Source organism: Spermophilus citellus, assembly GCF_964194105.1.
Source record: "Spermophilus citellus genome assembly, chromosome: 5".
Taxonomy (NCBI): Eukaryota; Metazoa; Chordata; class Mammalia; order Rodentia; family Sciuridae; genus Spermophilus; species Spermophilus citellus.
Genome location: NC_138186.1, coordinates 41,399,657 through 41,426,902, shown reverse-complemented (window position 1 = coordinate 41,426,902; position 27,246 = coordinate 41,399,657). Strand labels below are relative to the sequence as shown.

The 27,246-nt window shown below is 38.2% G+C and overlaps 1 pseudogene across 1 annotated transcript; it reads right to left on the bottom strand.

Annotated features, from left to right (window-relative positions):
* Nucleotides 1-1,445: 1,445 nt before the first annotated feature.
* Nucleotides 1,446-26,658, bottom strand: LOC308650357 (protein cornichon homolog 1-like; annotated as a pseudogene). Its single transcript has 2 exons — nt 26,497-26,658; nt 1,446-1,897 (listed from the first exon to the last, which is right to left on the bottom strand). The product of its transcript is annotated as a protein cornichon homolog 1-like (transcript).
* Between the last annotated feature and the right edge of the window lie 588 nt (nt 26,659-27,246).

The following is a 27,246-nucleotide window of genomic DNA, read 5'->3' as shown; positions in this document are numbered from 1 at the left end:
AATTCTGTGAAAATATGGAAGACATTATCACCCACCTTGGGGAATTTTTAGTCACAAAGAGAAACAACTATTTCTCTTGAGGGGGGGAACTCTTAGTCCAGTGGGAGAAGCAAGAAACTTTCTTTCTACAGGGTCATTCTTACTTTTTGTATATTATTCTTGACCCTGGTGAATCTTTTACTTTCCCATGGTACCAGTAGCCACCTGTCCTCTACTGTTTTTTTTTTTTTTTTTCCTGCAGTTCTTCAACACTCTGATGTCTCTGTGCCCATTCTTTACCCAATCTTATTTTGGTCTATGTCTGTTTCTTCTTCCTTGTTGGTGCTTCTCTGATCCCTGGCTTACCCTGCCCTATGACTTTTGTTCTGATGAGGAAAATATCAAGCAGTGTCACCTGTGTTCCCTCCTTTATCTCAATACATTTGTGTCTTAATCTTTCCTCCTTCCATATGTCTCAAGGAAAAAGAGTGCTTCCTCCCTTCCCATCTCTGGGTACTGGTTTCTACCTTTACCTCCTCTTCTCTCCAGTGTCTGGCATCTATTCCCATCAAGAAGGACATAATTCATTTTTTTTAAATTTCAGAGTTTTATTGTATTGCACTAAGGGAACAGTAGGATGGTTATACAATTTTCTCTCTCATTCAGTTTTGAAAATCTAAAGTACTTGCAAATTCTTAAGAATACCTTTACCACCAGATTAAAACAGTAAACATAATATAACCAATTTCTTAATAAGTAGTGTCTTACAAATAAAAACACATTTAAAATAGCTTTAAATGCGTCATTCACAAGTAATCCAGTATATATATTTTATATCACGTTCACTTATGCTTAAGAATTAAAGCAAGTACATTACTCTGATGGAAACATGGGAAGTCTTTCATTCATGCAACATATAGGGATAATATTCAAGTTGAAGGAAAAAAATCCCACTCTTTTTATTTTTGTAAATGTATCCATATATAATCATCTACCTGATAAATGAGGAAACCTATAAAGTTTCCCACAAGTCAGATACATATTTTCAATTCATCAGAAGCACCTGATAGCTACAGCTAATTTATGATTAAATGACATTTCAATAAAACCAAAATGGGGCCTACAAGTTTCTATAAACAAAAGTTTCCAATGAAATAAGGACAGTCAGTAATTAATGCACTCATTTGGAGGATCATGGCTGTTCCTTAAGGAGTTCAAACCTGTCAACACCAAAGGTAATCATTTTATATTAATTTATACATAATTCCATTTAAATTCTTTGTCCAAGTATAACATATGAAAACAGTCTTCTCACAAGCAAAAAATGTGGAAACATTTAAAAAATAAGGAGTCATTTTTTTAAAGTAACTGATCAGATTCCATAGACTACTCTTGGAAACAGGATCTTGCCATCATTTGGTGGCTGTTGCATGCACTTAACCGCACCAATTCTTCTTTGTGTTGTTCTAAGAGCTCACCAAAACATAGGTCATGCCATAGAGGTAGTTTAAAAAAATGCTAGAAAGTAAAAAGCTAACTTGCACCGTCCTTCTTTCTGACAGTATGCTAAAATATCTGCATTCATGATGTTTGAAGGATCCTAGAGTCCCCGTCCACTCATCATTGGTCTATTCATGTACCTCCAAATATGATATGCCAAGACCCAGTGTAAGCCACTCTGCTGCACAAAGAAACGTGACACAGACCAAAGCATGGATGAGGTACTTTGGAAGTACAAGAGGATTCAGGGTATTACACTGGTCTATAGGATTCTTGTAATCAATCTTCAGCTCATTAAATGCTATAATCAGATGGCCAAGAAGATGAGCCCGGCGGTGAGCAGCAGTGCCAGCATGTAGCAGAAGGCCATGAACGTAAATGCCAAGGCTGAGAAGGAGGAGGGGCAGCGTCGCGGGTGCTAGCGGAGAAAGACAGTTCATTTTTATCTTGTCTAAATCTTAAGTCAAGCGGAGATGGTGGATGATTTTATGATTATATAGCCAGAGCAATTATACATTCTTCTTTGCCTGGAATAGTGCTGGGTTTCACCTTTGTCCTGGTACACAACTTTTTTTTTCTCCCTCTCCAGGTGTTAGGGATTGAGCTGAGGGCCTTGTGCATGGTAGGCAAGTGCTCTACCATTGAGCTACACCCCAACCTGGTGTAAAGATTACTAGTACTTCCTTTCATTCTCACAGTTTTCCAGTTTGGATAATAAATTATGTGGTTATGCTAATTATAGCAATTGTTGGAAACCAAGGACTTTCAGGAATAATATACCTACAGGCTTTTCCATTTGTTTTAAGATCAAATTAAAGCAGCTGAAAATTTTGTTTAAGATTTTATAGGGTATATTCATCCTAAACTAATGGCCTCTGGAGGCAGAATTTAACTTTAAAAAATTCTTATTTATTTATTTCCCCACATTTTTAAGATTGGTGAATAATAGTTGTACCTATTGGGATTTGTTGTTACATATACATACAGGCACACACTATAACAATATAACTTGGCCAGTATCACTCTCCAGCGTTTTCCCCCTCCCTCCCTGCCTCTTACCCCTTGTAGAATTTAACTTTTAGACAGGTTTTATTTTGTATGATGATTTAAAAAGTAGTGATAATTTGAATGTCTCTCTACAAGGTGGCTATTTCCTCCACCACTCCCTTTAACCTCATGTCTCCCCAGCCCCTGTAGGCATTTCCTAATTTAGCAATTTATTTTGCATATATTATCATATTTAAATCTCACTTGCAAAAAAAAATGTCAGTATCCATTCTCTAGGAAACCAAGTATGCTTCAAAATCAAAAGTTAGGACTTATTAAACAATAGGACAAAACAATAGGACTTGTTGAAACACGGATTTCCTTAGCCCCAGAGCAGACTTTCTGTTTCAATAGGTCCAGGGAAGAACTGAGTTTACATTTTAAACAAATTCCCCGGAAGTGCAGCGCTGTCCCACTGAGAACTATTGGTTTAGAGACACCATAAGTTGCTCAAGCTACTCCAGATAACAAATGATGGAGCTCCATATTAAATGTTCTTTCTTTCTCACAGCATTAATAAAAACACATGGCAATCTTCCAAAGTGACAAGCAAATCTTTTCTAGTTTGGAGAAGCCAGCAGAGAGAGAGAAAAGGAAAATGCACATATGAACACCATCATCGATTTCAGACAATTATCACTAAACAGGCATGATAACTTCATGAAGGGGAAACAGACATAAAAGAGGAGACTGTGATCAGTGTGGAGGCACATGCCTGTAATACAGCAACCAGGAGGCTGAGGTAGGAGGATCTTAAGTCTGAGGCTTCACTATGTGGTGAGATACTCTCGAAACAAAAAATAAAAAGGGCTGGGAATGTGGTAGAACACCCCTGGGCTCAATCCCTAGTACCATCCAACCAACAAACAACAAAAACAAAACAAACACCCCCCCCCCACACACACACACACATTATGTAGTGGTCCAAAAGTGCTTTCACTCTCCTAGAATTATTATTGTTATTCTTGGGCTATTCATCCACGGGACTCAATGGAATGGAAATTTAAAACTCTTAGCAGATTCAGCAGTTTGCAACCAAACTGCCTCCAATTTACAAAGGATGAGGTCTTCTTTTTTCAGTACTGGGGATCAAACTCAAAAGGTGCTTTTCCACTGAGCTATATGTCCAGCTCTTTTCATTTTTTTGTGACATGGCCTCAAGCTTGTGATCCTCTTTCCTCAGTCTCCCAAGTTGTTGGGTTTACAGGTCTGCACTGCCATGCCTGGCTTAGGATTGAGGACTTGAAAGAGATGCTATTGCATGTTAGTTCCAGAGGGATAAGACATCCAAGCATAGAGTTTATAAAAACTAGTCCTAGAAGAGAAGTGATGTAGTGCTGCTGCCAAGATAGCTATCAAAAAAACAGACAAGAAGTCATACAGCAGCGGATGCATGGATTCATTGGGGTCCTGTTAAGACTAATGATAACCTTCTCAGAAGTCAGTGAGGGCCAGAGGTAGTTCTGTGACTAGATATCTCCTGTTCTGTCCTACAATGTTACATCAGCCTCCCCTGTATCAGAGCTCCAGCTTAGAGATGAAGATAAGGATGGAAGAAGCTGATGTAGCTCAGGGGCAGAGTGGGAGCTAGGGGATGGGAACCCGGGCTCCCTCTAGTCATTGGTTGGGTGCTGCTTCTAGGTTGTGTTAATTCTGGGCACTTTCAGCCTGTACTGCACAGGCAGAGCAGACTGATGACCACAAGAAGCCCTTGCATGAAAAGTTACGGGAGCTGGAAGTTGGAAGTGGGATGTTGACAGTGTCCATAACAGGGAACTAAACTACAGAGATTAAAGATGGGCAAAGAATCAGACAGACATGTTTTTAATCTCTCTCTCTCTCTCTTTCTTTCTTTTTCTTTTCTTTCTTTTTTTTTTTTTTTTTTTTTTTTTTTTTTTTTTGTTGCTTGGGCTGGCCTCAGAATTGTACTCACTTCTCCAGTAGCAGGGATTATAGGTGCTCTTTACTTTGCCTGGCTGTTTTTAAGCTTTAGATTTGAAACTATCTCTAAGGGGTTGCTACTGAACGCCTGCTACTAAAAGCACAGCTATTGGTAAACATCTTAAAATTAAGTTCAGGAACAAGATAGTAATGATCACTCTAGTGGTATTACTTAACTAGTGGTATTACTTAACACAATAAGAAAATTAAGTAAGCTCTTATGTAAGTAAGAGCTTAAGAATTGGAAAGTGAAAGATATATTTGTTACTATTTAAAAGTATGATAGATTTTTCTTATAGACAATTCAATAAAATCAAAGGACAGGTCATAAGAACTAATAAAAGAGTTACTGGATAAAGATCTATAATACAAATAGAAATTGGAAACTGTAGTGGTAACACATTCTTTTATATTATTAAAAACTCCAGACAAACCTAAAGAACCTAGGAATGAATCTGTCAAAAAAAAAGAAAAGAAAAAAGAAAAGATAAAAAGTGACATGTTAGCAGACAGTAAATTTAAACATAGTAATATAGTAATTAACCATTAATTTATAAATTCTGTGTAATTCCAATTGGAATCTAATAGAGATTATTTTGAGGTGTGTATGTAAAACTTGGCAGATTCTAAAATTAATGTAAAAAGGCCAAGGTCCCAAAAGAACCAAGGCAATTATGAAAAAGAAAACAAGGGAAAGAGGAATTGTCTTACCACCTAGAATGGCCTATTATAAACCTATAATTAGGACAGTGTGGTGTTGTTACAAAAATAGACAAACTGATCAATGGAACTAAATATACAGCCAGGAGCCCAGCAATTCTTACACAGTAACTTGGTCTAAGATAGAGTGGCATCACAATCTGTGGGGAATATATAAGCTACTTAATTTATGATGCCAGGTCTAAGGGCTTTCCCTGTTTGGTGGGGGCTTGTGTTTGATCCATACCTCACACCACATACAAAAATAATTCCAGATGGCTTACAGACTAATTCAACGGGAGAGAAAAAAATTATAGGCTGGAAGTAGATATTTGTTATCTATCTCATCATCAAAGAAATGACTAAAACCTAGAATTTATAATGAACTCCTATAAATTGATAATGAAATTCAAGTCACCTATAAGTTAGTATGTAAATTTAAAGTGAATCCAATAAAAATGTCTACAGGGCATTTTTAAGAATTGGAAAAGCATATTTTAAAGATCATGGGGGAAAAATAAATAAGGTACAAGCAAAGAAAAAAATAATGATATGGTGAATGTTGGGAAAAGTGACCTCATTTTATTATTAACACATTATATAAAACCTCAACCATGTGGAATGAACAAGAGAGACAAGTCATGAAGAAGAACAGAAAGTCTAGAAACAGAGCCAGATATACTGTACACAGGGTGAAATTTAGTATTTGTTAAAGGTGAAATGTCATATTAATGATTGAATAAGTGATATTGGGACAAAAAGGTAGCAATCAAGAAGGAAAAAAAATCTATATTGAAATCACCAGCTTTAATAGGATGAGCAGGAAGAGGCCTCAAAACACATTCAAGGATTCCAACATGGCGGCGGGCGCGGAGAGATCAAGTCTCTGACCTCTTCAGCTGTGCGAGCATAGGGAGTCGTAAACAACCTAAATTCTGTTTGCTCAGGATCACTAGGCAATGCTGAGCTGACATGGATCTGGGGCGAACAGTCTGGGCCTCTCAGAACACACACTGAGCCCGGATCGGCTGAATTCAAGCTCCCGTTCGCCTGCTTCCCGCAGACAAACAGCTGTGACTCAGCACTAATCCATCCGACTGAAACAACTGGTCAGCCCTTCTGATCCTATGGAGGTAAATGCCAACTGAGCCTTCATAGGTAGTGGCCACAGGTTTGAAATGGGGCTTGGGAGAGACAGTAAGGACCCACCCGTTGCATTGGTCACCTGGCAAAGGGAAACAAACTGTCACCATTTGCAAGAGATACCACCATGGCAGAGAACTGACGTCACCAGACTGCGGCGGAGGAGATAACTTCATTGAAACCTGCGGTGTGTAATTCCCTAGCCTTCCCTCTCCACACATCAGGGAAACCTTAAGGGCCCCTCCCAGCTCTCCCATAAGGGCCTCTCCCAGCTCTCCCGTGAGCGCGATAGCCAGACCAAGGGAATCGGAGGTGGCACGGGACCCGCGGCGCGGAACTCCTGACTACCGCTCCCACCAGTGCTGACAACTGAGGTCTCTTGCACCAGCTACCAGGGGCGTGGCTACCGGAGGACAAGTAAAATTCGCTGAGGATTCTCAGCCCCAAGCTCTACAAACTTAGAGTCTGAGGGAATGGCAAACTGGAAGAGTGTGCCCAGTCGTTCATGAAAACAGGGCTCCCGGGAGCAGCAGACCTGGCGTGTAGCCAGTATTGTGATGAGCAGCACCCGTGAGAGGGGCCTGGCTAGAGAAAAAGTGGGGAAGTGACTAGACACAAGAGGAGGCCCTAGGCACTCAGGATTGGAGACTCGCCCAGTCTGGGAGGAGGAGCTGCTGCACAGTGATTGGTTCCCGCATATTGACAGGAGAAACTTGGCCTGGTGGGCACAGCGCCACCTACTGGAAGAGAAGTTAATCAAACTCTAAGACTGCATTTATTAGGTTTTTTTTCTCTTTTTTTTTTTGATTTGGGTTTTTTCTTTCATTTTCATTTTTCTTTCTTGTTGTTTTTTAATTTTTTTTACAATTTTTTAAAAATTTTTTTCTTTTCTAATTTTAATTTTAATTTTATTATTATTATTATTTTAAATTTTTTTTTCTTTTTTATTTCCTATTTTTTTCTTCTTTTGTCTTTACATTTCTTTTCAATTTTCTTATTCCCCCTTCCTTGAATTCTACCTGCTTACTCTCATTCTCCTTAGTGACTTCTTCCCTTCCCTTCTAATACCTTTCCTCCCAAGCATCAAATAAATTTATAGGAGTAAACAGTAACTCAGCAGTCAAACAGAACAAGAAGTAACATGAGCAGCTTCAAAAAGCAAGGAAGAAAAGGAGTACAAACAATGCAGGACAGCCTAAATATTCAGGAGGACCTAGAGTCATCAGAAAAATGGTCATATAAAGAACTCAAGGAACACCTTAGACAGATGGAATGGAACCTTAAAGAGGATACAAGACAGCAAATTCAAGCAGCGAAAGAACACAATGAGAATGAATTACATAAACAGATAAAAGAAGAAGTTAAGCATCTTTATCAGGAGATAGAGATTATAAAAAATAATCAAACAATAATTTTAGAAATGAAGGAAATGATAAACCAAATTAAAAACTCAATGGAGAGTATCACTAACAGAGTGGAGCAAGTAGAAGCCAGAACGTCAGATAATGAAGACAAAATATATCATCTTGAAAAGAGTCTAGCCAACTCAGAAAGGCTGGTAAAAAATCACGAGAAAAACATCCAAGAGTTATGGGATAACATAAAAAAACCAAACTTACAAGTCATCGGGATAGAAGAAGGTACAGAGATTCAAACCAAGGGAATGAGTAACCTGCTGAATTAAATAATTACAGAAAACTTTCCAGAAATAAAAAGGAAACAGATATACAAATTGAAGATGCATACAGGACACCGAGCACACAAAATCACAGTAGACCAACGCCAAGACACATTGTTATGAAGATATCCAATATACAGAGCAAAGAGAAAATATTAAAAGCTACAAGAGAAAGGAGACAGATTACATTCAGGGGTAAACCAATAAGGTTAACAACGGATTTTTCATCATAGACGCTGAAAGCAAGAAGGTCATGGAACAATGTATTTCAAACACTGAAAGACAATGGATGCCAACCAAGAATTCTGTATCCAGCAAAATTAAGCTTCAGGTATGACAACGAAATAAAAATCTTTCATGATAAACAAAAGTTAAAAGAATTTGCAGCCAGAAAACCAGCATTGCAAAGCATTTTGAGCAAAACACTACATGAGGAAGAAATGAAAAACAATAACCAAAACCATCAGTGGGAAGTGCCTTGGTAAAGACAGAGGGCGAGGGGAAAGATAATCATGGAGAAACAAACTAAATTTTTTTAAAAAAGGATAAATAATCAAACATGACTGGAAGTACAAACCATATATCAATAGTAACTCTGAATGTTAATGGCTTAAACTCTCCAATAAAGCAACATAGGCTGGTATCATGGATTAAAAAAACAAATCCAACAATATGCTGCCTCCAGGAGACACATCTGATTGGAAAAGACATACATAGGCTGAAGGTGAAAGGATGGGAAAAAATATACCACGCACATGGTCCTCGTAAGCAAGCAGGGGTGGCCATCCTCATATCGAATAAAATCAACTTCAAGACTAAGTTAATCAAAAGGGATAAGGAAGGACATTATATACTGTTAAAAGGAACCATTCACCAACAAGACATAACAATTATCAATATTTATGCACCAAATAATGGTGCTGCGACATTCATAGAACAAATTCTCCTCAAGTTCAAGAATCAAATAGACCACAACACAATAATTATGGGTGACTTCAACACACCTCTCTCACCATTGGACAGATCCTCCAAACAAAAGTTGAATAAAGAAACTATAGAAGTCAATACCACAATCAATAACCTAGACTTAACTGACATATATAGAATATATCAACCATCATCAAATGGATATACTTTTTTCTCAGCAGCACATGGATCCTTCTCAAAAATAGACCATATATTATGCCATAGGGCAACCCTCAGTAAACATAAAGGAGTGGAGATAATACCATGCATTTTATCTGATCATAATGGAATGAAACTGGAAATCAATGATAAAAGAAGGAAGGAAAAATCCTACATCACATGGAAAATGAACAATATGTTACTGAATGATCAATGGGTTACAGAAGACATAAAGGAGGAAATCAAAAAATTCTTAGAGATAAATGAAAATACAGACACAACATATTGGAATCTATGGGACACAATGAAAGCAGTTTTAAGAGGGAAATTCATCGCCTGGTGGTCATTTCTCAAAAAAAGAAAAAAACCAACAAATAAATGAGCTCACACTTCATCTCAAAGCCCTAGAAAAGGAAGAGCAAAACAACAGCAAATGTAGCAAAAGGCAAGAAATAATTAAAATTAGAGCGCAAATCAATGAAATTGAAACAAAAGAAACTATTGAAAAAATTAACAAAACTAAAAGTTGGTTCTTCGAAAAAATAAATAAGATCGACAGACCTTTAGCCATGCTAACGAAGAAGAGAGAGAACTCAAATTACTAACATACGGGATGAAAAAGGCAATATCACAACAGATGCTACAGAAATACATAAGACAATTAGAAATTACTTTGAAAACCAAAACATATTCAAAAGAAAATATGAAAATGTAAAAATACTAGAAAAAATAATCCAAAAATTACTTTATGACTTAAGAGTGGGGAATGTCTTTATAAATATAACACAAACCATTAATATTGGTGACTTTACAAATAGAAAAGTAATTCTGCATGACAAAAATTCACAAAAGCAAATTTTAAAAATAAACAGATACAAAACTGGGGAAAATATTGGAAATTTATATCACATAATATTCAAAGGTTAAAGATCACTTTCTTCAGGATATAAAAGAGTTGCTACACATCAATAAGACCAACAATCTCTTAGAAAAATAGGCAAAGGATATGAATAGACAATTCACAGGAAAGGGAATACAAACAACTTTTGTGCAAATAAAGAACTCTCAGCCTCTATGAGAAGAATATTAAAGAAATGCATATTAAAATGGCACTGAAATGCAATGGTTTATATTTCAGAAGTAAAATCCAGAAGTGACAGCCAATGTCAGGAAAAACAGGGCTCAAATTGCCAGGCCCATATAAATTGATACAGATGGAACCCAATGTCACAATGTTTCAAAATTACAAATGCTCATTCTTCTTTATCTCAGAAATTCCACTTCTAGGAATTTATCCTACAGCCACACTCACATGCCTAAACTTACTTTGGACTTTGTAGTAATGTTTGCATTAGCAAAAGATTGAAAACAATCTAAATGTTTATCAGTAGAGAAATGCTGAAAAAAATCATATTCTAGCTCTATAACTGAGTAGAAATAAAATTTCTGTATTTACAGATAGAAAATATCACTAAGATATGTTGTTATGTGAAAAAATGATGCAATATAATGTATATACTCCCATGCCACCATTTGGATAAAAAAATTCTAGAACATGCATATAAGCTTTCTATATAACATTTGTTGCTTCTTTTGTGTGTGTGTGGTGCTGGGGATTGAACTCAGGGCCTGTATATGCAAGGAAGGCACTCTACCAACTGAGCTATATACCCAGCCCTACATTTGTTTCTTCTAAGAGAATGGATTTAGCTGACTGAGAAATTGAGAGATTTTTCATTGTTTACTCTTAAATTTTGTGAATTTTTATTTATGTAAATACCTTATGTCTTCATGACATTAAATGATTAAAAAACGGACAGAGAACGAACTGGAAATTCACAGAATAATAAATATTGTTGACCCATTCATGTATGAAAACAGTAATCTTGAAAATGAAAACATATATTTTATAACTCAGATTTAAGTCTGGGAATATAAAATATGACCAATAACATGGAGAAATGGGTACTCTTATATCTTGTTGTTGATGCTGTAAATTATATCAATTTGTTAATATTTAGTAGAGTATAAAATTGCACCTTCATTTTAAGGTTATATAATTATGATAATGGAAACAGTACTGCTAATAATAAAAGCTAACATTTATTGAGGGCTTATCATGTGCCAAGCACAAATTTAAACATTTTGCAGGGAGTTATATTATCCCAAGTTTGAGGACAAGTTACCTGAACTTTAAAGAGATTAAACAATTTGCCAGAGGTCATTTGGTAAGTACCAGTGGAATGGGAACTTGAACCCTGGTAACCTCCAGAGCCTTCTTACAATTCTGCCCCCCTGGAGAAAATCTTTTACATGTGCACTCAGAGAAGTGTGTTAAGAGTATTTTCACTATTGTTTGTGAAAGTAAAATATTAAATAAGACCTGCATCAGAGATTCTCAACCATAGCACTAAAACATTTTAGGCTGGGGTAGGGCTTGCCCTGTGCATTTTAAGGTATTTACCAGAATCCCTGACCTTCACCACTAGATTACAGTATTACTCCCATTCCCCAGTTGTGACCAACAAAAATGTCTCCAGACAGCACTTCTGGCTGAGAACCACTGATCTATAAGTATCACATGTCTAGGTCTCAAAGCAACAATGAGTATGGCATTATTTATATGCACTTAAAAATACACAATCAAAAAAAGCAGTAGAAGATGGGAAACAATTAAAATAGGAGCTGAGATCAATGAAATCAAAACAATTGAAAAAATTAACAAAACAAAAGTTGGTTCTTTGAAAAAATAAATAAAACAGATAAACCCCTGGCCATGCTAAGGAAGAGAAAAAGAGAGAAAACATAGATTACTAAAATACAAGATGGAGAAGAAAATATCACAACAGACATGTCTGAAATACGAAGATAATTAGAAACAATTTTGAAAATTTATACTACAATAAAATAGAAAATATCGAAGACATTGACAAATTTCTAGAGACATATGACCTTCCAAACTGAATGAGGTGTTCATACACAATTTAAACAGATCAATTTCAAGAAATGCAATAGAAAATGCCATCAAAAACCTACCAACCAAGAAAAACCTAGTTCTACAAGACTTTTGAAGAATTAACACCAATACTCCTCAAAGTATTCCATGAAATAGAAAAGTAGGGAACCCTTCCATATTCATTCTATGAGGCTACTATCACCCTGATACAAAAACCAGACAAAGACACATCAAGGAAAGAAACTTCAGATCAATAACTCTGATGAACATAGATGCAAAAATTCTCAATAAACTTCTGGCAAATTGCATACAAAAACATATTAAAAAGATAGTGCACTATAATCAAGTGGGGTTCATCCCAGGGATGCAGGATTGGTTCAACACACAGACATCAATAAATGTAACTCATCATATTAATAGACTTAAAAGCAAGAATCATACAATCATCTCAATAGATGCAGAAAAAGCACTTGGCAAAATAAAGCACACCTTCATGTTCAAAGCATTAGAAAAACTAGGGATAGTAGGAACATACCTCAACATTGTAAAAGCTATATATATGCTAAACCCAAGGCCAGCATCATTCTAATTGGAGAAAAATTGAAAGCATTCCATCTAAAGCTGGAACAAGACAAGGATGTCCTCTTTCACCACTTCTATTCAACATCATCCTTGAAACTCTAGCCAGAGCAATTAGATAGAAGAAAGAAATTAAAAGATACAAATAGGTAACAAAGAACTCAAACTATCACTATTTGCTGATGACATGATTCTGTATCTAGAAGATCCAAAAAATTCCGCCAGAAAAACCTCTAGAACTAATAAATGAATTCAGCAAAGTTGCAAGATATAAAATCAACACCCATAAATCAAGCACATTCCTATACATTAGTGATGATACACTGAAAGAGAAATTAGGAAAATAACCCCATTCACAATAGCCTCAAAAAAAAAAAAACACCTTGGTAATCGATCTAACAAAAGAGGTGAAAGACCTCAACAATAAAAACTACAGAACACTAAAGAAAGAAATTTAATAAAACCTCAGAAGATGAAAAGATCTCCCATGCTCTGGATAGGCAGAATTAATATTGTCAATGGCCATACTACCAAAAGCATTATACAGATTTAATGCAATTCCTATTAAAATCCCAATGACATTCTTCATAGAGATAGAGAAGGCAATCATAAAATTTATTTGGAAAAAACAAGAGACCCAGAATAACCAAAACAATCCTTAGCAAGAAAAGGGAAGCAGGAGACATCATAATACCAGAACTATACTCCAGAGCTATAGTAACAAAAATGGCATGGTATTGGCACCAAAACAGACTTGTAGACCAATGGTACAGAATAAAAGACATAGAGAGAAAACCACATAAATACGGTTATCTCATAATAGACAAAGGTGCTAAAAATATTTACTGGAGAAAAGATAACCTATTCAACAACTGGTACTGGAAAAACTGGAAATCTATATGTAGCAAAATGAAATTTAACCTCTATCTCTCACCCTGAACAAAAATCAACTCAAAATGGATCAAAGACTTAGGCACCAGAACAGAGACCCTACATCTAACAGAAGAAAAAGTAGGCTCAGATCTTCACTGTGTCGGCCTAGAATCTGACTTCCTTAACAAGACTCCTAAAATGCAAGAAGTAAAATCAAGAATCAATAAATGGGATGGATTCAAATTAAAAAGCTTTTTCTCAGCAAAGGAAACAATCAATAATATGAGGAGAGAGCCTACAGATTGGGAGAAAATCTTTACTGCGTGCACCTTCAATAAAGCATTAATCTCTAGGATATATAAAGAACTCCAAAAACTTACCACCCCCCCAAAAAAAAAAAACAAATAACCCAATCAATAAATGGGATAAGGAACTGAGTAGACACTTCACAGAAGAAGAAATACAATCAATAACAAATATGAAATAGTGTTCAACATCTCTATAATTAGAGAAATGCAAATCAAAACTACAATAAGATTTCATCTTATTGCTGTATGAATAGCAATCATCAAGAATACAGGTAACAGTAAATGTTGGCAAGGATGTGGGGAAAAAGGCACACTCATACATTGCTGGTGGGACTGCAAATTGTTGCAACCACCGTTGGAATGGAACCACCATTTGACTCAGTTAACCCACTGCTCGGTTTATACCCAAAGGACTTAAAATCAGCATACTACAGTTATGCAGTCACGTCAATGTTTATAGCAGCTCAATTCACAATAGTTAAACTATGGAACCAACCTAGGTGTCCTTCAATAGATAAATGGATAAAGAAAATGTGGTATATATATCCAATGGAATATTACTCAGCTTTAAAGAAGAATGAAATTATGTCATTTGCCAGTAAATGAATGGAGTTGGAAAGTATCATGCTAAGCAAAATAAGCCAATCCCCCAAAAGCAAAGGCTGAATGTTTTCTCTAATATGCAGATGGTAATTCACAATAACAAGGTGGGGGGCATTAGAAAATAATAGAGTTAGAGGGAAGTGAAGCGGGGGAGGAGATGTAGGGATAGGAAGGATAGTAGAACAAAACAGATATCATTATTTTATGTATATATGTGATTGCATGACCAATGTGATTCTACAACATGTACACTCAGAAAAATGAGAAATTATATCCCATCTATGTATGATATATCAAAGTGCATAAATACATTCGACTGTCATGTATAACTAATTAAAACAAATAAAAAATAAGAAAAATACATAAACCAACACTGTATATAATTTGCAGTTCCATATATACATGCTAGAGATTTAAACACATAGCCTGGAAGGACACACATTGAAGTTTTGATAAGTTTTTGCTTCTGGAGAAAGAGGGAGAGAAATGGAAGAATAGGACTAAATGGATAGAGAAAAATCTTGAAGTTATTTGTAACATTTAATTTAAAAAAATTTGAGCTGAATATGATACAATACTTACATTTGTTAATTCTAGGTTGTTGGTTACAAGGGTACTGGTTATGTTATTTTTAATATTCTTTTCCATTTCACTTTTTTCAAAATAAAACAATTTTGTTAAAATAAGAAAAATATTAAAAATGAACAATGGATAGAACTTGAAATTTAAAGGAATTCTAAAATGTTTCAAAAAAAATGAAGTTCAGTCTTCCTATTACTTAGGAAAATACAAATAACAAAATACAAATATGAGATAAAATTTGTATTCATCATATGAGCAAGTATTTTAAAATGTCCATAGCTGATAAAGATGTGAGAAAATGGGATTCTTCACACATTGCCCGTGGGAGTCTGAGAAAGTGATAGCTGGTCACTGTCTTCTTGGAAAGCATCAAGGCAAATGATATAAAACGCAATCATTGGGTGACTAGAAAGCATATTATAAGAGAGTCAAATGTAAAGAGAATTTCAATAAGTTTTTTAGACTTCAGGATGAGGGGTAGGAATGAGGTCATGGGAAAATCTGAGCAGAGACACCTGTAACCAGTTTTCTTAGCAGAAAGCTAGATTTTATTTCATTAAAAGTAAAAATTAGGGAGCTGCGGCTGTGGCTCAATGGTAGCGCACTTGCCTGGCATGGGTGAAGCACTGGGTTTGATTCTCAGCACCATGTATAAAAAAATAAAATAAAGGTCTATCAAAAAATTTTAAAAATTAAAAAAAAAGAATATTTAAAAAAAGTAAAAATTATGGGGCTGGGGTTGTGGCTCAGGGGTAAGGTGCTCACCTAGGGTGTGTGAGACACTGGGTTTGATTCTCAGCACCACATATAAATAAATTAAATAAAGGTCCATTAGCAACTAAAAAATATTTTTTAAAAAAGTAAAAATTAGAAAGTAATAAAAACAGTTATGTTTAAAATACTTTAATAATTGTCACGTGTGGTGATTTGTAATCACAAGGACTTGAGAACTGAGGCAGGGGCATCAAAATTTGAGGCCAGTCTTGGCAATGCAGAGTGACCCTGTGTCCAATCCCCAGTACTGAAAGGAAAAAAAACAAATTTAGTATGTAGAATTGATGAGGTCATCAAATTATAGGATGCCAATTGAAAAGAATAGAATTTGAAATCCTTTACAGAAATTGTATACTGCACTTGCAAACAGAAAGCAGCAAAACAAACAAAAACCCATAAAAATTAATGTCTGTGGTTGGGTGTGGTGGTGCACTCCTGTAATCTCAGCGGCTCCAGAGACTAAGGCAGGAGGATCACAGGTTCACAGCCAGCCTCAGAAATTTAGTGAGGCCCTAAGCAAACCTATCTTAAAATAAAAAATAAAAAGGGCTGGGGATCTGGGTCAGTGTTAAGATCCCCTGGGTTCAATCCCCAATACCTAAATAAATAAATAAATGTATGGGGAAACAGAAGTCAATTTATAAGTAATAGAATATTAGATATTGTGGGGAGCCATTCTGAATGACCCACGCCTTCCATTCCTGAAGCAAGAGGCTCTACATTTCATGGTGACTTGGGCATTGTCCCAGCCCAGGAAGTAGAAGGCGTGTCTTCAGGAGCTACACTCACTTATTCCTTTGTAATACTATCCCTTTGCCCTGGTTTGGGATAGAATGTTCCATAGAAATGCCCTTTGTATGTCCCCTTCTCTTGCTCTTGGTGTGACCTTCCTAGATGTCAATCAACCTGCTGACAGCAGACATCAGGAAGCTAGACTCAACCCCCTGAAACCTGACCCCTTCCCTTATTTGAATGGCTTCTCAAAAAAGGGGTTCAGCGTGTGCTCTCTTGCTCTCTCTTTCTGCAGACCCTTAAGTTCAGAGGAGCCGTCCAGGACCCAAAGAAAAAAGTATCTCTTGTGTGATTTTGTGCAGCCCAGTTCACCCCGAGTAACCCTGAGTGTTTTAGTAGTGAGGAACACAAGATATTACTTTCAATTTTTTGAATTATTAAACAAAAGAATTGGTCTTGGGATTAGAAAAACCAAGAAGATACAAGATATCTTTTCTTCCTTGGAGAGAACCATTAAAAGATATCTACAGTTTTAAAGGCTGCAATGCAACAGAAAAGTGCCATAGTGGTCTCAACCCTCTCTTTTTGCCAGGAGAATATGCAGGCTTCCTAAAACCCCAGCTCCAATTTAGTATGGAGCAAGATCAGGGGAACTTAGCCTTCTCTTTATTCAGGTACCTAAGACTGTCGAATTCTTGAATTAGCTTTGGTGATTAATTTTGTATGTCAATTTGGTTGTGCCTCCATACCCAGATATTTGTTGACACCAGTTTTGTTTGTGCAAAGGTATTTTTTAGATGCAATTGGCATTTAAATCAGTTACTATTATGTAGATGACACTCTAATGTTGGTAGATGACACTCTGTAATGTTGGTAGGCCTTATCCACACAGTTGAAGGCCTTAAGGAAAAAAGATGGAGGTTCCTAGAGTTGGGGAATATAGCTCAGTTGGTAGAGTGCTTGCCTTGCATGAACAAAGTCCTGGGTTCAATCCCTAGCAACCCCGCCACCAAAAAAAAAAAAAAAAAAAAAAAGCAAGCAGGTTCCCCAAGGAAGTGGGGGGTTTGTTCGCAGGATCACATCCTGCCTTTGAACTTGAGTTGCAACATCAGTTCCTCCTTGGCTCTCCAGCAGACAGGCCTGCCCTGCAGAATTAAAATTTGCTAGCCCTTGCCATCAGGTGAGCCAATTCCTTAAATCTTTCTATGTAATATTTTTGTATTGCAGAACTGTGCCTAATTCCAGCCTTGGAATCACCTCTATAAAAGCCCCTGTTCCTGCTGATGGGCAGAATCACAGCCTTTGGGACAGGAGTCCCCCGTGTTTCTCATTTCTAGCAAAACAAAAACTTTATCCTTTTTCTCAAAACCTTGTCCAGTTATTGGATTAACATCGGGGACAAGGACAGAGCTTTTGGCAACAATTTGACTTGAGACTTTTCTGTAGATAATGAATGTACCTTTGATCCAAGAATCCTGATGTAGGAGTCAGGTAAATGGGTCAATGTCTAGAGTTCTCCCCAGAAAATAAAACTATTTTAGTTATGTTTACTCAAAATTTTCAGCGATTTTAATTCACGTAAAATGTCATTTTTTAACCCAGTGATTTCTAAAATATGTTTTAAAAATATTGAATAATTTATGGGGGTTGTAAAAATTGGACAGTCTGTTCAAATGAGGATGCTCCCCCATTAGTCTGCCTCCCCTTGGCTTCCCATGGTCCTTACCCCATTCATTAATTCCACAGAGACCTAAAAGCACCTTAAAGCTGATATCTGAGTTAGACTTGTGGTCCTAGCACAATGTCAACTCACATCTGACACTGAGTTTCTGCTAAGTCTACTGATTGCTCCCGTCTCCTGTAGACAACATGTGCACTGGCCCCGAGTTGGCACAGGAGAGCTGCTGGGCCCCAGCTGCCCTGCCCAAGCTGTCTCAAACTCAGGGGATGACATCTGGCACCACCATTGCACAAAGCTGTCCAACATTGGCCAGTGGTTCCCATGAGCTCATATCACAGGTGGCCAGGGATACAGTGGGAGAGAGCCCTCAGGGATAGCTGTGCAATCCTCCCAGAGCCAAGTCTAGATGAATTTTCCATTTAAGACTGTGAAAATAAATCTTCTTACCTATGACCATTGTTTTTCTTCATGATGTCCTCTGCACTTTCTGCAGGACCTGGCACAAAATAATTAATTTTTCCATTGCCATCATAAACTGAGTCATTTTAATATGTACTGATGTAGCAAAAATCTTTTTTTTGTGTGAAATGAAAAAAAGTAATTAGCCTGTGAAATTTTGCTTAAAAAGAGGTATATAAAATATGACATAAAATTATATACACACATATACTTCATTTACTTCCACTCACATCAAGGAACATTGAAAGAACACAGAGGAAACTACTGTTTACCTGTAGGGCAGGGTTTGGGGAAGGGACAAAATACGGGCAGTATTGTTGCAAATCGTCTTGGGCACACCTTTTTTATATATTATTGAGCCAAGTGAATGCATAACTCTTTAAAAATTAATATAGTTAAAATTATATTATTTATTTTTGGGGTATCCATTTTGTGATGGCCAAAAGCTGAAATGGAAAACAGTAAACTACTATATCAATTTCTCTGAGGTTACTTGCTCATCTTTACTTTTTCCTGGGCTCAGAGATGGACCAAGTCCACCACACTTGAGTTTCTACTATATTTTAACTCTAGTGCCCATTATTTAGTCTAGAATATTTTTCTCCCCCCAAAATCTCCTGTGCCACCTGTTAGAATTTTGAGTTCTCTGGCAAATTTCTAAGCATGGCTTTTTATCTTCTTGAAAATAGCATGTACATAGTTGTTGTACAGTCTGTGTCCAAATATCCCAGCATCTGGAGACCCTGTTGTGTGTTATTCTTTTCTTAGTACTGTCCTCCTTCTGGTGCCTGGTTACCTCTGATAATTTGGAAGACATATTCAAGAAAGTATCTGTAGAAAGAAATCAAGGCCTAGGGTGATATTCTCTTCCTCCCAAAAGAATTCTGGTTTTTGATACTAGCAGTTTGGAGTCACCTTAAATAAGTTCTATGCTTGAGCATTTTTGGCCTTGGGACTTCCAGTTGCCATAAGCCTTTAAAGGATGCCAAAATTCAGTTTAGATTCTCAAACCCCCTACAGAATCAACAAATGCCCCCTTCCCCCAGAACAAAAGCAATCCCAAGTTCCAGGCTTGTGTCCACAGATTCCTTTCCCAAGTTTTGGCCTAGCAATTCCTTACTAGCCCTTTGAATTTTAAAATATTTTATCCAGCTTTTTTAGTTGTCTTCATCTGAAAGATTGGTCTGAATTACTCAGTCCTTAATGAAAGTAGAAATCCTTCTGATCCAGACCTCAGTTTTTTAGTGGTTTACTTTTCTCTGGACATGAGCTTCTTAGAAAACATTTTTTTTTTTCTGATTTCTTTTTTCTTTAGCAGTAAAGTCTACATTGACTTGTGCACACACACACACACACATTGCTTCCCTCACCTGCGGTTGGGCTGGAAGAGAACCCTGCATCCTACACACCAAATATCCCAGGAGAGCTGAGGTCAGAGTGGCCCTCCTTACCAGACTCAGAAACAGCCTGTTGGTACAAATATTCAGGTGGGGCCTGGAGAAGGCAGGTGCACAGCCGTGGCTTTGATAATTTTCTCTTCAGTGCAACACTAGCATGAGGAGCAGCCCTGGGTATAAAGGCCCCTGATAGGTCTCAGTTTGCAGAATAGGACGCGACAAGAAGATCGGAGCTGCAGCCAGCTCTAGAGGGAGAAAGAGGAGCCAAACAGAAAACAGAAGCTAAATGATGCATTAAAAACCTGTAAGTCCCCCCACGAAGATTTCCTCTTCGGCAGGCTTCACTTTTAAACAAAGCTTTTTCATTCCATTGGTTTGGGGTGAACTGTTCCCGGAGATTTTGCTAAATGGATCGGTATGGGGCGGATTGGGTCCGCAGGGAAGAATTTGTGGAGGCTGGTTTTCAGAGACTGCCTCTGTTGTAGGAAATCAAATGTAAATCTTCCCAGAGTCACTTACAGTACTTGTTTTTGGTGACTACTCTCAGTGGCCACTGGGGATTGCTTTCCAGGGTTCTGGGCTTCCTTCGGTTTCCTCATTTGTAGGTTGGGGATCACTACTCTGTGAGCGATTCAAGGCGCACAGACCCAGGTGAGGCGCTGGCAACCCGAAGTCCGCAGGGTTAGAGAAGCCAGAAGGAGCGAGGAGACCAGAGAGAACCGGCTGGCGGTGAGAGGACAGTCCAGCATCCTGGCTGCGGGCTAGGCTGCCGCGACCCAGGCTTTGTGAGCCTAGAGGCGGCACAGGAAGTCTCTCCCTTTGAAGGCCGGACAAGGAGTGAGGCAGCTCTGGTGGCAGTTGCTGGACGTTAGGGTGGTTGGGGCAAAGCTGTTGGTGAGCGCGCTCCGGAACGAACTGGGCGCGCGCCCCCACACCCGAATGGCTGAAGGTGTTTTAAAAAGCCTATTTGAAAAATAAACAATCTGGGAATAATCTTGATTATATTTCCCCAGTTGAGGGGGCTCATTTTTGTTCTGCTTTTGTTTTTTAATCCTAAAGCACATATTCGCTTATGAATGCTACGAAGCTGCGGGCCTGGAGATGCGTGTTGGTGGAGGTTTTCTGCAAACTGCATTGTGCAGACCTTGCCTCTGGAATTCGGAAGCCGCTGCAAAGACAGAAACTAAAAATTGCTTGAGCTCTGGAAGCGGCAGCCTCTGGCGACGGTTAGAGCTTTCAGTAGGGACTCATAGATAGATCCATGGGCGGCAACTCTGCTTCTCACCTTCAAGACCTCATCTGCCAAGATATCTTTTTCCGTTTAGACTCTTTTAAGGACTTCCTGATGGAAAACCCCCAGGGCTGGAAGCCTTCCAGGAGCACAACCTTACAGCTTGAAAACTCAGGGCGTGGTTCAGTCCAGGTTCGCGCAGCTTGAGGACCTCTTCAAGAAAAAAATATACAACATCAGACTAAATTAGGAACCAAAGTAAATATTAATTTAGCATGCAAAAAGCAGTGACAATAAATTATACAATTTAAAAAGCTGACAAATACCGCAACCCAAAAGAAATCCAGATAAATATTTCTAATAACTGCTATATTTTCCTATATTTTTAGTTTTATACTATTTGATTAACTCTTTAATTTGATGACAGCTTGGAATGTGTTTTCTTGGTTCAGAATAATTTGGTATTTCTTCTAAACGTGGTTAATTTAAAAATTTTTAAGTTACTATTGAAAATTTAGAAAAGTTGATTTTTATTTCACAATCATTGGTAATCGCGTGTCAATTTTAATGCACTCATTTGGAAAGCTGCCAATGCTAAGTGTTTCTTTTATGATCCTAAGATTTGTCAGGGCATTTCAAGTTTCCTTGGGTAGTTAGTGACTCACTTCAAATACTCCTTAAATTGCTAATGGTCATTGACTTGTTCATTGCTAAGTCCTTCTGGTAAATATCTATGTAGATATTTTATGTTAAATCAGCAAAATTTAAAGTTTCTATGTGTTTATATAGTTCATTCCTCATAAATAGATTACAAATATCTATGCATCAATTCTACTTCAAATTAATCTTTTCTCTCCAGTAAATTACTGGTTTTGATTGGAAATGAAAAATAATTGTTACATCTTTCTTTCTTTCTTTCTTTCTTTCTTTCTTTCTTTCTTTCTTTCTTTCTTTCTTTTTCTTTCTTTCTTTGTACTGGGAATTCTACCTGGGATGTTTTACCAATTATCCCCAGCCCTTTTTATTTTTCATTTTGAGACAAGGTCTCACTAAGGTGCTAAGACCTCACTAAGTTGGCTTTGAGCCCACCATCCTCCTTCCTCAGCATCCCAAATCGCTGGGATTACAGGCATGCACCAGTGTTCCCAGCTCTTACAATTCCCTTTATTTTGGTGGGGTAGGGTGGGGGGATGGGGGAGTAGGAGGTGGAGTGGTGGTAGGGGGCCCGGGATTGAATTCAAGGGCATCCAACCTCTGAGCCATCCCCAATTCAATTTTGTATTTTATTTAGAGACAGGGTCTCACTGAGTTGCTTAGTGCCTCGCTTTTGCTGAGCTTGGCTGGGCACTTGCAATACTCCTGTCTTAGCCACCCAAACTACTGGGATAACAGGTGTGGGCCACTGCGCCCATCTACAATCCACTTTTTTGATGTCAGAATAACTTCTGTTCATTTATATAGAAGGCTGGGATATAGCTCAGTGGCACAGCATTTGTCCTGGTGTGCTCAAGAACCTGGCTCAATTCCCAGCACTGCCAAAATATATATATTTATGTAGAAAAATGTAACAAACAATTTTATCTCATGACAAATGTACAATTGTATGTGTTGCATTGTAAATATACTCCTAAAGATGAGAGCTTTTATTTTGACTAGACATTGATGATCCTACATTTAGAATTTTCTGGTATTGGAAGGATTTATTGGCTCTGCTGTCCACAGACTTCTGGTGCTTCATGTCTTAAGACACGTTCTTATGGTGACAATTCCTCTGACCTTGCACTTTAGTCTTTGCTGTCAAGTGAGTAATCTCAGCAGGTGGCAGAAGTATTCCTGGAAGCCATTTCTAAACTTAGCAATAACCTGATGAAACACAGAGGTATTTATAAGCCACATGTCTTAGTACACTCAAACCATGTAAGCCTAACTCAATTTCCCTTTTGCTGGATCCCCAAATGCCTACTGATACAAGGACAGAGGAAAGTTGGGATGGAAAAAGAGAAATGCTAACTGCAGTTAAATATACATTACTTTTGCAAATCTACAAAATAGTGTGACCATGTGAACACATTGCTACAGCCCATCCCGGGGCCTTGGAAATAGCCAGTGCAAGTGATTAACTTCATGGTACTGTTTCTCTGCACACCCAATTACTTGAATCAGAATTGTATTTGAAGTTTCTTCTGCTGAAGTCTTACTTCAGGCTGACTCTCATAGCCTTATCAAACATCACTCTCTGCACTTGCTTACTCCTTTTGATTTTTCTCAATGCCTCAGTAAGTTTGGAATTTGCAGCTCATAAATTCCCATATTATAAGGAAGTGTCTAATTGTGTAACCTCATTTTGTTGAAATAGGTGTGTCTAACTTAATGCCTACAGTAAGTCAACCACTTGTATACATTCCACTAAGGGTAGATTCATCCCTCTCCACAATTCTATAAGCACAATGTCCATACTGGTCCATCTGGCTGTTCTTAGGAGCAGATGTTTTGTAAGATTCTTTCTCAACCTGTGGATGATGAACTGCCTCAATACATTTCAGGTTAATTGGGGGTTTGTTTACTTGTTTTTGTTTCTTGGTGAAAATATTTGAAATCTACATTCAGAAATTTCGAAGAATAAACTGCACTTTTGCTAACTGTAGTCAACATGACATAGATCTCTTCAACTTATTCCTTCTGTATGAAATTTTGTATCCTTTGATCAATACCTCCCTGACCTGCTCCTTTCCCTAGAAGCTGGTGATCAGCATTTTACTCTTTGCTTCTATGAATTCAATTTTTTCTTCTTTGTAAGTAAATGTGATCATGAGTTATTTGGGGCTGTTTCCTCCATGCTATTGGGTGGAATTCGGGGATTTTACTAGCAATTCTTAAGGTCTCTGCTGAGGCATCCACATCTCCTGAACTTCATGAGTCACTTCATTTTCTGGGATCCACATCATCAAACGTTACTTGTTTTTGTTTCTTGGTGAAAATATTTGAAATCTGTAATTTCTCGTATGTTACTTTTTTTTGGGGGGGGGATACCAGGGATTGAACTCAGGGCCACTCGACCATTGAGCACACTCCCAGCCCTATTTTGTATTTTATTTAGAGATAGAGTCTTACTGAGTTGCTTAGGGCCTCGCTGTTGCTGAAGTTGGCTGTGAACTCTGTATCCTCCTGCCTCAGACTCCCAAGCCGCTGGATTATAGGTGTGGTCCACCACACTTATGTTGTTTCTTTCTCAAGTAGTTGTGTATATTATATCAACTGACAATTTCCTGGAGATTTAAGGGAGAGGTGGTGTTGAGTTCCAGGTTAGAGGATGGCTTTCATCAAAGGACAAAATTGCAGAGCAGATAACTTAAGATTTTGTATTAGGCATTTACATTCTTCACCATTCTTTGACATTCCTCCCACATGACATTTCTCATTGGCAAACTGTCCCCAGTCCCCTTGCCTTCTGCTGCCCTGTAGGTTCTGCCTTTCTCCTGGCTCCCTCTTCCTCTTATACAATTTTATGTTCTTTCTCTCCTACTTCCACCCCCGCCCTGTCTACATATTTTATGACTAATTTTACACAGCCAGATATTTTTACTTTTTCTTTTATTTTTTTTTGTGCATTACAGTTATACATAATAGTGGAATCTGTTGTTACATATTTGAATATGCACAAAATATAACAATATAATTTGGTCAATTTCATTTCCAGTGCCTCTCTTATCTTCTTCTTCTCCCTCCCCCTGTCCCCTTCTCCTACTCTACTGGTCTCTCTGAGATTCCCCCATCATTTTTTCTTCTCCAGCTTCCACATATGAGAGAAAACATAAGACTCTTGACTTTCTGAGTTTGACTAATTTTGCTTAAGATAATGCTTTCAAGTTCTACCTATTTTCCTGCAAATGCAATAATTTCATTTTTCTTTATGGCTGAGTAAAACTCCATTGTGTATATGTTCCACATTCTTTACCCATCATCTGTTGATGGACAACTGGGCTGGTCCCATAACTTGGCTATTATAAATTGTGCAGCTATACACATGGGTATGCATGTGTTACTATAGTGTGCTGACTTTTAATTATATTGTGTCATATGGTAATTCTTAGTCTTTTGAGGAACCTCCATGTTGATTTCCACGGTGGTTGTACTAATTTAATTTACAATCTCACCAACAGTATAAAACTATTCCTTTTTCTTTCTTTCTTTTTTTTTTTTTTTTTTTTTGAAATGGAGTGTTGTTTAATGGGCACAGAGTTTCAGTTTTGCCAGATGAAAAAGTTCTAGAGACCAAGGGTGGTGACAGCTGCACAGCAAGGAGAATGTGTTTCCCACTACTGAACAGTCCACTTAAAAATGGGAGCGAAGGGAGGCACGGTGGTACATGCTTGTGATCCCCAGTGACTTGGGAGGCTGAGGCAGGAGGACTGAAAGTTGGAGGTCAGCCTCAGCAACTCAGTGAGGCCCTAAACAACTCAGCAAGACTCTGTATCAAATATAAAATAAAAAGTGCTGGGATGTGGCTCAATGGCTAAGTACCCCTGGGTTCAATCCCCAGTATCTAAAATAAATAAATAAAAACAGTAGTGACTGTAACTTTTCTTTTTTTCCCCTCTCTCTCTTTCTTAAATCCTGGGGATTAAATACAGGGGCTCTACCACCAATTTATCCTTTTTCTTTTTTTCTTTTTTTTTTGGGGGGGGGGTGGGTACCAGGGATTGAACTCAGGGGCACTTGGCCACTGAGCCACATCCCCAGCCCTATTTTGTATTTTAGTTAAAGACAGGGTCTCACTGAGTTCCTTAGCGCCTCACTGTTGCTGAGGCTGGCTTTGAACTAGCGATCCTCCTGCCTCAGCCTCCCAATCTGCTGGGATTACAGGCGTGCGCCACTATACCTGGCATGACGGTCACTTTCTGTAATGTGTATTTTACCACAGATTTTAAAAAGTAACGATTGTAAGTATGCACTTCAGTAGAAAGTAGTCCATTTATAATGTGGTGCAGCCATACCTACATGGAGTTCCAGAATTTCCCATCAACCCAAAAGGAAACCCAGTGTCCCCTAAGGCAGTTACTTAGTCAGTCCCATTGTCCCCTCTGGCTTATTTTAACTCATCACTGCTTCACTAATTTATCTCACTTGATGACTGTCTCCCACTGTGAAAACACAGCCACCCCATGGGATGGCCTCTCTCTGTCCTGCCTGCTGCTTGGCACACTCAGGCCTTCATGGGCAGCTTGGTACTGAGCTTCCATAATGAAGACTGAGAGTCTCTGTATCTGAGTGTGCAGCTGGGCAGCGTGGGCTTGATGCAGATGAGCTGGTGACCCTTCAGGCAGTGGAGAAGTCCAGGGGACATGACTTGGTTGCTACTGGCTGCAGCCATGGTGTTCAGCTGATCTTCAGAGATAAATTGCCACAGAGATGATTGCAGCTGTGGTTGCAAACAGATGTTCCAGCCTGTCCCTCTGGCTCATTGTCTCTCCTGCATGTCCTCCGGGCACTGAGACCAGACATGGATCCAGCTGCCCACGATGGCCCGTGGCTTCCATCCTGGGAGGAACTGCAGGACATCCCAGGGACAGCTTGGGGAGCCGGTGGAGACCTGGCGGCAGACGGTCCCAGTGTGCCTTCCCTGCTTTGCTGCAGCTGAGCCACTAGGCACTCTCAGCTTGGCACTCTCAGGCAGAGACCCAGGACTCTAATATTAAAAATCTGTTCTTCCAGCCAGGCACAGTGGCACATGCCTATAATCCGAGTGGCTTGGGAGGCTGAGGCAGGAGGATTGAGAGTTCAAAAAGCCAGCCTCAGCAAAAGCAAGGTGCTAAGCAACTCAAAGAGACCCTGTTTCTAAGTAAAATACAAAATAGGGCTGGGGATGTGGCTCAGTGGTGCCCCTGAGTTCAATCTCCAGTACCAAAAAAAAAAAAAAAAAAAAAAAAAAAAAAAAAAAATCTGGGTCTTCTAACTTCTC